Below are 9,663 nucleotides of genomic sequence, written 5' to 3'. Positions count from 1 at the left end.
ATCACTGGAATTAAATGGCAGTACCACTGGACATAAACGGATGTGCGAGACAGGATGGCACTTTAAAAAAATAGTCCCCAAACAGCACATGATGCAAAGAAGATAAAAAGGTGCACCGAGGTTGCTGTATGACTAAGCTAAGTGAGACAACCACCTGGCCCATCTAGTAGTGTCAAGCAGTGGCTGAATGTCGAGATTGGGCCACAATTGTTTGGTCCACTGACAGCATCTCCAGCACGCCCCTGTCATTTTTTTAAAAAATTCTGCAATTGGTGGACTAATACGGCAGTACCCCTAGACTCATACGGCATTGTCACACAGGATGGCACTTTTCAAAAAGTAGGCCCCAAACAGCACCTCATGCAAAGATGTCGAAGAGGTGCAATGAGGTAGCTGTATGACTAAGCCAAGCGACACAAACAATTCCAGCTGGAACTATATGTCCTAACCACTGGAATTAGACATCCAAATCACTGGAATTAATTGGCAAAATCACTGTAATTAATAATTATACGTCCAAATCACTGGAATTATACTGCAAAATCACTGGAATTATATGGCAAAATCACTGTAATTATATGTCCAAATCAATGGAATTAATTGGCAAAATCACTGTAATTATACGTCCAAATCACTGGAATTAATTGGCATAATCATTGCAATTATACGTCCAAATCACTGGAATTAATTGGCAAAATTACTGTAATTAATAATTATTTGTCCAAATTACTGGAACTAATTGGCAAAATCACTGTAATTATAAATCCAAATCACTGGAATTAATTGGCAAAATCACTGTAATTATACGTCCAAATCACTGGAATTAATTGGCAAAATCACTGTAATTATATGTACAAATCACTGGAATCAATTGGCAAAATCACTGTAATTATACATCCAAATCACTGGAATTAATTGGCAAAATCATTGTAATTATACGTCCAAATCACTGGAATTTTTCATTAAAATCACTGTAATTATTAATTATACGTCCAAATCACTGGAATTAAATGGCAAAATCTTGGTATCGCCTGCCTAGTGAAGTGGAATCTAGATGGGATTTGGTATCGGGGACACAATACCTCCATCAATTGTCTAAATCCCACTGCACTAATGGCGGATACCGGACACACGTCTAACACCAACATAGGTGTCAAGGCCTCAGTTATGAGGGCTTCCATCGTCATGTGAAGCTGAACCACTAGTCATGAACATAGACCAGGGCCTCAGCCATTTCTTGCCACTCCGTGTCGTAAATGGCATATTGGCAAGTTTACGTTTCTCCTCAGACCATTAAAATTTCTTTTTTTGTGTCTTTTTACAGAACTTTGGCTTTTTGGATTTTACATGCCCTCTACTATCACATTGGGCATCGGCCTTGGCAGACGACGATGGCATTTCATCATCTATGTCATGGCTAGTGGCAGCAGCTTCAGCAGTAGGAGAAAGTGGTTCTTGATCTTTCCCTATTTTATCCTCCAAATTTTTGTTCTCCATTATGTTTCTGGAGTTATATAACACAATGGGGGTCATTCCGAGTTGATCGTAGCTGTGCAAAATTTTGCACAGCTACGATCATCTTTCCTGACATGCGGGGGGATGCCCAGCACGGGGCTAGTCCGCCCACATGTCTGTCCGGCCCCCCCTTGCAGAAGTGCAAAGGCATCACACAGTGGCGATGCCTTTGCACTTCAGGAGTAACTCCCGGCCAGCGCAACTTTAGTGCAGGCGCACTACGGTGCCGGCACATGTGCAGCAGGGACCCGTTCGCTCTGCTGCGTTAAAACGCAGCGAGCAAATGGGTTGGAATGACCCCCCAATATGCGGCACAGGAATGACTTATGGCTGATGGCCAGGACACTACCACTGGTCTGATGCAGCACAACACAGCAACACTGTAAGGGACTTGTTGTTGTTGTTATTATTATTATTATAATATGGCAGCAGTGGACATATAGCAGCAGCGTATACCACTGTGACTGCCTGGTCGCTGGAATGACTGATGGCCAGGACACCACCACTGGTCTGATGCAGCACAACACAGCAACACTGTAAGGGACTTATTATACAGCAGCACTGGACAGATGGCAGCAGAGGACACGACCACTGTGAATGGTCACTGGACTGACTGATGTCCAGGACACTACCACTGGTCTGATGCAGGACAACACCGCAACACTGTAAGGGACTTATTATTAGTGATGTGCACCGGAAATTTTTCAGGTTTTGTGTTTTGGTTTTGGGTTCGGTTCCGCGGCCGTGTTTTGGGTTCGAACGCGTTTTGGCAAAACCTCACCAAAATTTTTTTTCCGGATTCGGGTGTGTTTTGGATTCGGGTGTTTTTTTCAAAAAACCCTAAAAAACAGCTTAAATCATAGAATTTGGGGGTCATTTTGATCCCATAGTATTATTAACCTCAATAACCATAATTTCCACTCATTTTCACTCTATTCTGAACACCTCACACCTCACAATATTATTTTTAGTCCTAAAATTTGCACCGAGGTAGCTGTGTGACTAAGCTAAGCGACCTAAGTGGCCGACACAAACACCTGGCCCATCTAGGGGTGGCACTGCAGTGTCACGCAGGATGGCCCTTCAAAAAAATACTCCCCAAACAGCACATGACGCAAAGAAAAAAGAGGCGCAATGAGGTAGCTGTGTGACTAAGATAAGCGACCCAAGTGGCCGACACAAACACCTGGCCCATCTAGGAATGGCACTGCAGTGTCAGACAGGATGGCACTTGAAAAAAATACTCCCCAAACAGCACATGACGCAAAGAAAAATGAAAGAAAAAAGAGGTGCAAGATGGAATTGTCCTTGGGCCCTCCCACCCACCCTTATGTTGTATAAACAGGACATGCACACTTTAACGAACCCATAATTTCAGCGACAGGGTCTGCCACACGACTGTGACTGAAATGACTGGTTGGTTTGGGCCCCCACCAAAAAAGAAGCAATCAATCTCTCCTTGCACAAACTGGCTCTACAGAGGCAAGATGTCCACCTCATCATCATCGTCCGATTCATCACCCCTTTTACTGTGTACATCCCCCTCCTCACAGATTATTAATTCGTCCCCACTGGAATCCACCATCTCAGGTCCCCGTGTACTTTCTGGAGGCAATTGCTGCTGGTGAATGTCTCCACGGAGGAATTGATTATAATTCATTTTAATGAACATCATCTTCTCCACATTTTCTGGAAGTAACCTCGTACGCCGATTGCTGACAAGGTGAGCGGCGGCACTAAACACTCTTTCGAAGTACACACTGGAGGGAGGGCAACTTAGGTAGAATAAAGCCAGTTTGTGCAAGGGCCTCCAAATTGCCTCTTTTTCCTGTCAGTATACGTACGGACTGTCTGACGTGCCTACTTGGATGCGGTCACTCATATAATCCTCCACCATTCTTTCAATGGTGAGAGAATCATATGCAGTGACAGTAGAAGACATGTCAGTAATCGTTGGCAGGTCCTTCAGTCCGGACCAGATGTCAGCACTCGCTCCAGACTGCCCTGCATCACCGCCAGCGGGTGGGCTCGGAATTCGTAGCCTTTTCCTCGCACCCCCAGTTGCGGGAGAATGTGAAGGAGGAGATGTTGACGGGTCACGTTCCGCTTGACTTGAAAATTTTCTCACCAGCAGGTCTTTGAACCTCTGCAGACTTGTGTCTGCCAGAAAGAGAGATACAACGTAGGTTTTAAATCTAGGATCGAGCACGGTGGCCAAAATGTAGTGCTCTGATTTCAACAGATTGACCACCCGTGAATCCTGGTTAAGCGAATGAAGGGCTCCATCCACAAGTCCCACATGCCTAGCGGAATTGCTCTGTTTTAGCTCCTCCTTCAATGTCTCCAGCTTCTTCTGCAAAAGCCTGATGAGGGGAATGACCTGACTCAAGCTGGCAGTGTCTGAACTGACTTCACGTGTGGCAAGTTCAAAAGGTTGCAGAACCTTGCACAACGTTGAAATAATTCTCCACTGCGCTTGAGTCAGGTGCATTCCACCTCCTTTGCCTATATCGTGGCCAGATGTATAGGCTTGAATTTACTTTTGCTGCTCCTCCATCCTCTGAAGCATATAGAGGGTTGAATTCCACCTCGTTACCACCTCTTGCTTCAGATGATGGCAGGGCAGGTTCAGGTGTTTTTGGTGGTGCTCCAGTCTTCTGTACGCGGTGCCTGTACGCCGAAAGTGTCCCGCAATTCTTCTGGCCACCGACAGCATCTCTTGCACGCCCCTGTCATTTTTTAAATAATTCTGCACCACCAAATTCAAGGTATGTGCAAAACATGGGACGTGCTGGAATTTGCCCAGATGTAATGCACGCACAATATTGCTGGCGTTGTCCGATGCCACAAATCCCCAGGAGAGTCCAATAGGGGTAAGCCATTCTGCGATGATCTTCCTCAGTTGCCGTAAGAGGTTTTCAGCTGTGTGCGTATTCTGGAAAGCGGTGATACAAAGCGTAGCCTGCCTAGGAACGAGTTGGCGTTTGCGAGATGCTGCTACTGGTGCCGCCGCTGCTGTTCTTGCAGCGGGACGCAATACATCTACCCAGTGGGCTGTCACAGTCATGTAGTCCTGAGTCTGCCCTGCTCCACTTGTCCACATGTCCGTGGTTAAGTGGACATTGGGTACAACTGCATTTTTTAGGACACTGGTGACTCTTTTTCTGAGGTCTGTGTACATTTTCGGTATCGCCTGCCTAGAGAAATGGAACCTAGATGGTATTTGGTACCGGGGACACAGTACCTCAATCAAGTCTCTAGTTGGCTCTGAATTATACCCCTTTTCCACTAGCTGTTTTTACCCGTGTTTTTGCACGGGGGCGCGCATCGACACAGATTTTTAGTAGGTGGAAACGGGTCAACACGGGTTGAGTGACCCGGGAATCCAACCCGGCTATTTACCTGGGTAGAACACGGTAATGACACGGATAGCGGTGCAGTGGAAACGGTCATTATACGTGTTTTCATACCCGAGTAACGCTCTGAGACGCTGATTGGCTGCTTCTGGGGCACAGGAAGATGATGTCATCCCTGGGAGACACGCTGGGCACATGCAGGCACCGCAGCAGCAAGCAACACTACGCTGGGCACATGCAGGCATTGAGGCAGCAAACAAAACACTCTGAAGTCGCGCTGGGTACATACAGATATTTTTATTTCAGCAGCTTCCAAACAAACAGACAATATACAGCAGCAGAAGCTCCAGCACAGCAACATGGCTAGCCATACCTGGTCAGACACAGAGATCAAAGAGCTGCTTAATATTCGGGGAGAGGAAGAAATAAGAAGGCAGGTGACTTGAACAGTTAAGGATGCTATCGTCTACAAGAACATATCCCTTATGCTGGCAGAAAGGGGCATCCAAAAAACCCAGCAACAAGTCGTTAACAAATTGAAGGCACTACACAGACAATTCACCAAAGTACACGACCATAACCGCAAGAAAAGTGGTGCTGGGCGTATGGAATGGCCATATTATGACCTATGCTATAGTGTCTTCGGCAAAACTGCGATAACAAATCCCATAGCACTATCGTCATCCAGCTCTGCCAGTTGCCAGATGTCAGTCGACGAGGACTGTGACGAAACACAGCACAGCCTTCCCAGCTCACTATGCAGCCCATCATCCCCGCTGCTTATATCGGACAGCAGTTTCGAAGACTCGACCGTCAATGATGATTCCATCAGTGCCACTATTGAGGACGTACCACAGTCTCAGGCGGAGACGTCGCAACCCCCCAAGACCACGACTTTGCGCTCAAATAGTAAGTATTACCATTACAAATACAGTTGCAGCAGTCCCTATATGTAAAGGCATGGTAATGTTGCAGAGTATAGCTAGTGTGCAGGTGGGAGAAGGCCACAAACACGTATATGCTACCACTGCTATTTTTTTATAGAATCATGGTAATGTTGCAGAGTATAGCTAGTGTGCAGGTGGGAGAAGGCCACAAACACGTATATGCTACCACTGCTATTTTTATATTGTTGCTTACATTCTGTTTCATCTCCTTCACAGTCTACAACGTTCCACAGCGGAAAAAGAAACTGAACAAAACAGAACAAACGGTCAAAGCAATTAAGTCCATTATCGTGGATCACCTGCGTGAGGCAGATAGTGAGCTCAATGCCCAGGAAGATGCACGGCTTGAGAGATTTCATGCGTCAGAAAAAGAAATGCATCAAACTTTTATGAGTCAGTTAATGACCATGCATGATAGGCAGATGACATTTTTTGAACGCACGTTTGCACGTACCATAGGGAATACCACACAAACACAACAGCAAGACACAGCCTACCCACAGCACCCATATGGTCCATACAACTATGAACCTCCCTCAAATCCCCCAACACAAATCCCGCAATCCTCAGAATTTCGGGTATATAGACAACTGCCTTAGAGCAGCGGGTTATAAAACAATGTTTGTGTTTTAAGGTTCTGTTTGCACTGTATCCTCAACCCTGATACATACAAATGCAAACATTATTTTGATTTTACAGAGTGCCCTGTTAGCACTTTAAACTTTTATATTGTTACCTCAGAAAATGGGCAGTGGGATCCAGATATTGGGGCTACCTTTTTATATTGTTACCTCAGGAAATGTGCGGCAGTGTGATCCAAATATTGGGGGTAACCCGATACCTGCCAAACCAAACATTAGGGTTTTTTTTTTACAGAATGCCCTGTTTGCACTTTACTCTTTTACCTCAGGGCAGGTGTCTTCACCATGTGGCCCTCTAGCTGTTGTGGAAACACATAGCAACACATGCTGGTACATGTTGTTCCACAACAGCTGGAGGGACACATGTTGAAGACCCCTTGAGTTATGTGGAATTTTACAGTGACATGTTTGCACTTAAATATTTTATATTGTTACCTCAGAAAATGTGCGGCAGTGTGATCCAAATATTGGGGGTAACCCGATACCTGCCAAACCAAACATTAGGGTTTTTTTTTTTACAGAGTGCCCTGTTTGCACTTTACTCTTTTACCTCAGGGCAGGTGTCTTCACCATGTGGCCCTCTAGCTGTTGTGGAAACACATAGCAACACATGCTGGTACATGTTGTTCCACAACAGCTGGAGGGACACATGTTGAAGACCCCTTGCGTTATGTGTAATTTTACAGTGACAAGTTTGCACTTAAATATTTTATATTGTTACCTCAGAAAATGTGTGCCAACTGTTTAAAAGAAAAAATATAATAACAACTTTTGAACCAAATTTTTATAACTGAAAATCGAAATAAACAAAAATTGTTTGCACACAAAAACTTGTCTGTCTTCTCTACTGCAACATTGTTTGAAGATTAGCTGCAATGGTGGCCCTTATGCACTCGCTGGCAGCGTCATGCCCCCCCACCAAGCCTGGTGCATCATGTACAGCGACCCCCGCCCCATGATCATGTATATTCCACTCGGGGAGAAAGTTTTCCTTTTGAATCTCACATATGTTATGGAGAATGCAGCAGGCCGCTACTATATCTGGCATTATTTTCAAGTCCACATCATTCCTCTTCATGAGGCAGCGCCAGCGTCCTTTTAAACGCCCAAACGCATTCTCCACTGCCATACGGGCCGAACTTAGGGCATGGGTATATGATGTCTGTTCGGGGGATAAGTGAACATGCTGGGTGTAGCCCTTCATTAGCCAGCGCTGTAATGGGTATGCTGCATCACCAATGAGATGGACCGGGATGTCCACACCATGTACGATCACCGATTTCTGTTAATAAAACATTAATATTATTACAGGGGTAAAACTTGACTATTGGTTTATGGGCAAACATTTCAGTTTAAGTAGTAAATAATCTTACCTCTCGAGGGAAAAGCCATCCACCAAGCTTGTCCTCAGCAATACTGTAAAGATCGGAGTTGGCGAGAACCCTTGCATCATGTGACCGTCCGGGCCACCCTATGAAGACATCTGTGAAACTAAAAATAAAGGTTTATGCATTATCATAAAACAGGCCAAGCCTATTTCAAACATATTAGTGAAACAGTGCTTACCAGTATTTGTGGTCCACTACCGCTTGCAGAACAATGGAATGCCAACCCTTCCGATTATAATAGTCTGCTGGGTTGTCACGGGGGGCGATGATGGGGATGTGGGTCCCATCTATGGCACCAGCACACTGTGGGTAGCCACGCTTCTTAAACCCTTTTATAGTCTCATCTAGCCGCTGTCCTTGTGGCAAGGAAATAAAGCGATGGTACATGGTATCCAGCAATGCCCGCGTGACCTGGTAGACAATCTTGCAGACCGTGCCAATCCCTACTCCAAATAAACTGGAAACTGTGCGATACTCTCCAGGGGTAGCATACCACCAGAGAGCAATCGCTAATCTCCTGGCTGGCTCAATGGGCTTACGGAACCTGGTGGTCTGCATGGTTATTGCGGGGGACAGTAGTTCCAAAACATACTCGAATGTAGCGCGAGACATCCTGAAGTTTGCCATCCACTGCTCCTCCTGATATGCTAGAATAGTCTGCATGAATGCTTCCCCATGTCTGCGATCTCTCATCCACATTCTTCGGCTTGGTGTAGAGTTCATTGTTATGAGAGAAATAACAACAGTGGATGATACACGCGCTCTCCTCCTTTTCAAATATTTGCGTCGATAGGTAGCCCTCTCTGCAAAGAATTGAGCTCTCCTTCTCCAGCTCTGCAGTAGGTAGCACAAGGTGAAAAGCTGCATCAAGCTGTCTGTAGCAGAAAGCAGCAGTAAACTGCAAACAGTCTGCGACTCCATGCTAGACACAGCTACTGCACCGACGTCCATTGCTGCAATGCTGTGAGCAGGCCCCACCCCTCTGTTTTGGTCCTTTTGATGACATCATCTTGATGAGACAGTAAAAAGTCCATTTGTAATGACAGCAATAGGCTTTTACAGAGCTTACCCGGGTTAGGTGGAAACAGATCAGACACGGGAATAACCCGTGTCGAAGTGTAGTGGAAACGGGGGAGCCGACACGGGTTGTAGCCGTGTTAAACTTCCCGGATCGGACACGGTACGTAGGTGGAAAAGGGGTATAAATGATGGATACCGGAACCACGTTTCTCACCGCCCAGGCTGCCAAGGCCTCAGTTATCCGCTTTGCAGCAGGATGACTGCTGTGATATTTCATCTTCCTCGCAAAGGACTGTTGGACAGTCAATTGCTTACTGGAAGTAGTACAAGTGGTCTTCCGACTTCCCCTCTGGGATGACGATCGACTCCCAGCAGCAACAACAGCAGCGCCAGCAGCAGTAGGCGTTACACTCAAGGATGCATCGGAGGAATCCCAGGCAGGAGAGGACTCGTCAGACTTGCCAGTGACATGGCCTGCAGGACTATTGGCTTTCCTGGGTAAGGAGGAAATTGACACTGAGGGAGTTGGTGGTGTGGTTTGCAGGAGCTTGGTTACAAGAGGAAGGGATTTAGGGGTCAGAGGACTGCTTCCGCTGTCACCCAAAGTTTTTGAACTTGTCACTGACTTATGATGAATGCGCTGCAGGTGACGTATAAGGGAGGATGTTCCGAGGTGGTTAACGTCCTTACCCCTACTTATTAGAGTTTGACAAAGGCAACACACGGCTTGACACCTGTTGTCCGCATTTCTGTTGAAATAATTCCACACCGAAGAGCTGATTTTTTTTGTATTTTG

The sequence above is a fragment of the Pseudophryne corroboree genome, chromosome 7 (genome assembly GCF_028390025.1).
Source record: "Pseudophryne corroboree isolate aPseCor3 chromosome 7, aPseCor3.hap2, whole genome shotgun sequence".
Taxonomy (NCBI): Eukaryota; Metazoa; Chordata; class Amphibia; order Anura; family Myobatrachidae; genus Pseudophryne; species Pseudophryne corroboree.
The sequence above is the reverse complement of the archived record's forward strand: the minus strand, read 5'-3'. Positions refer to the sequence as shown.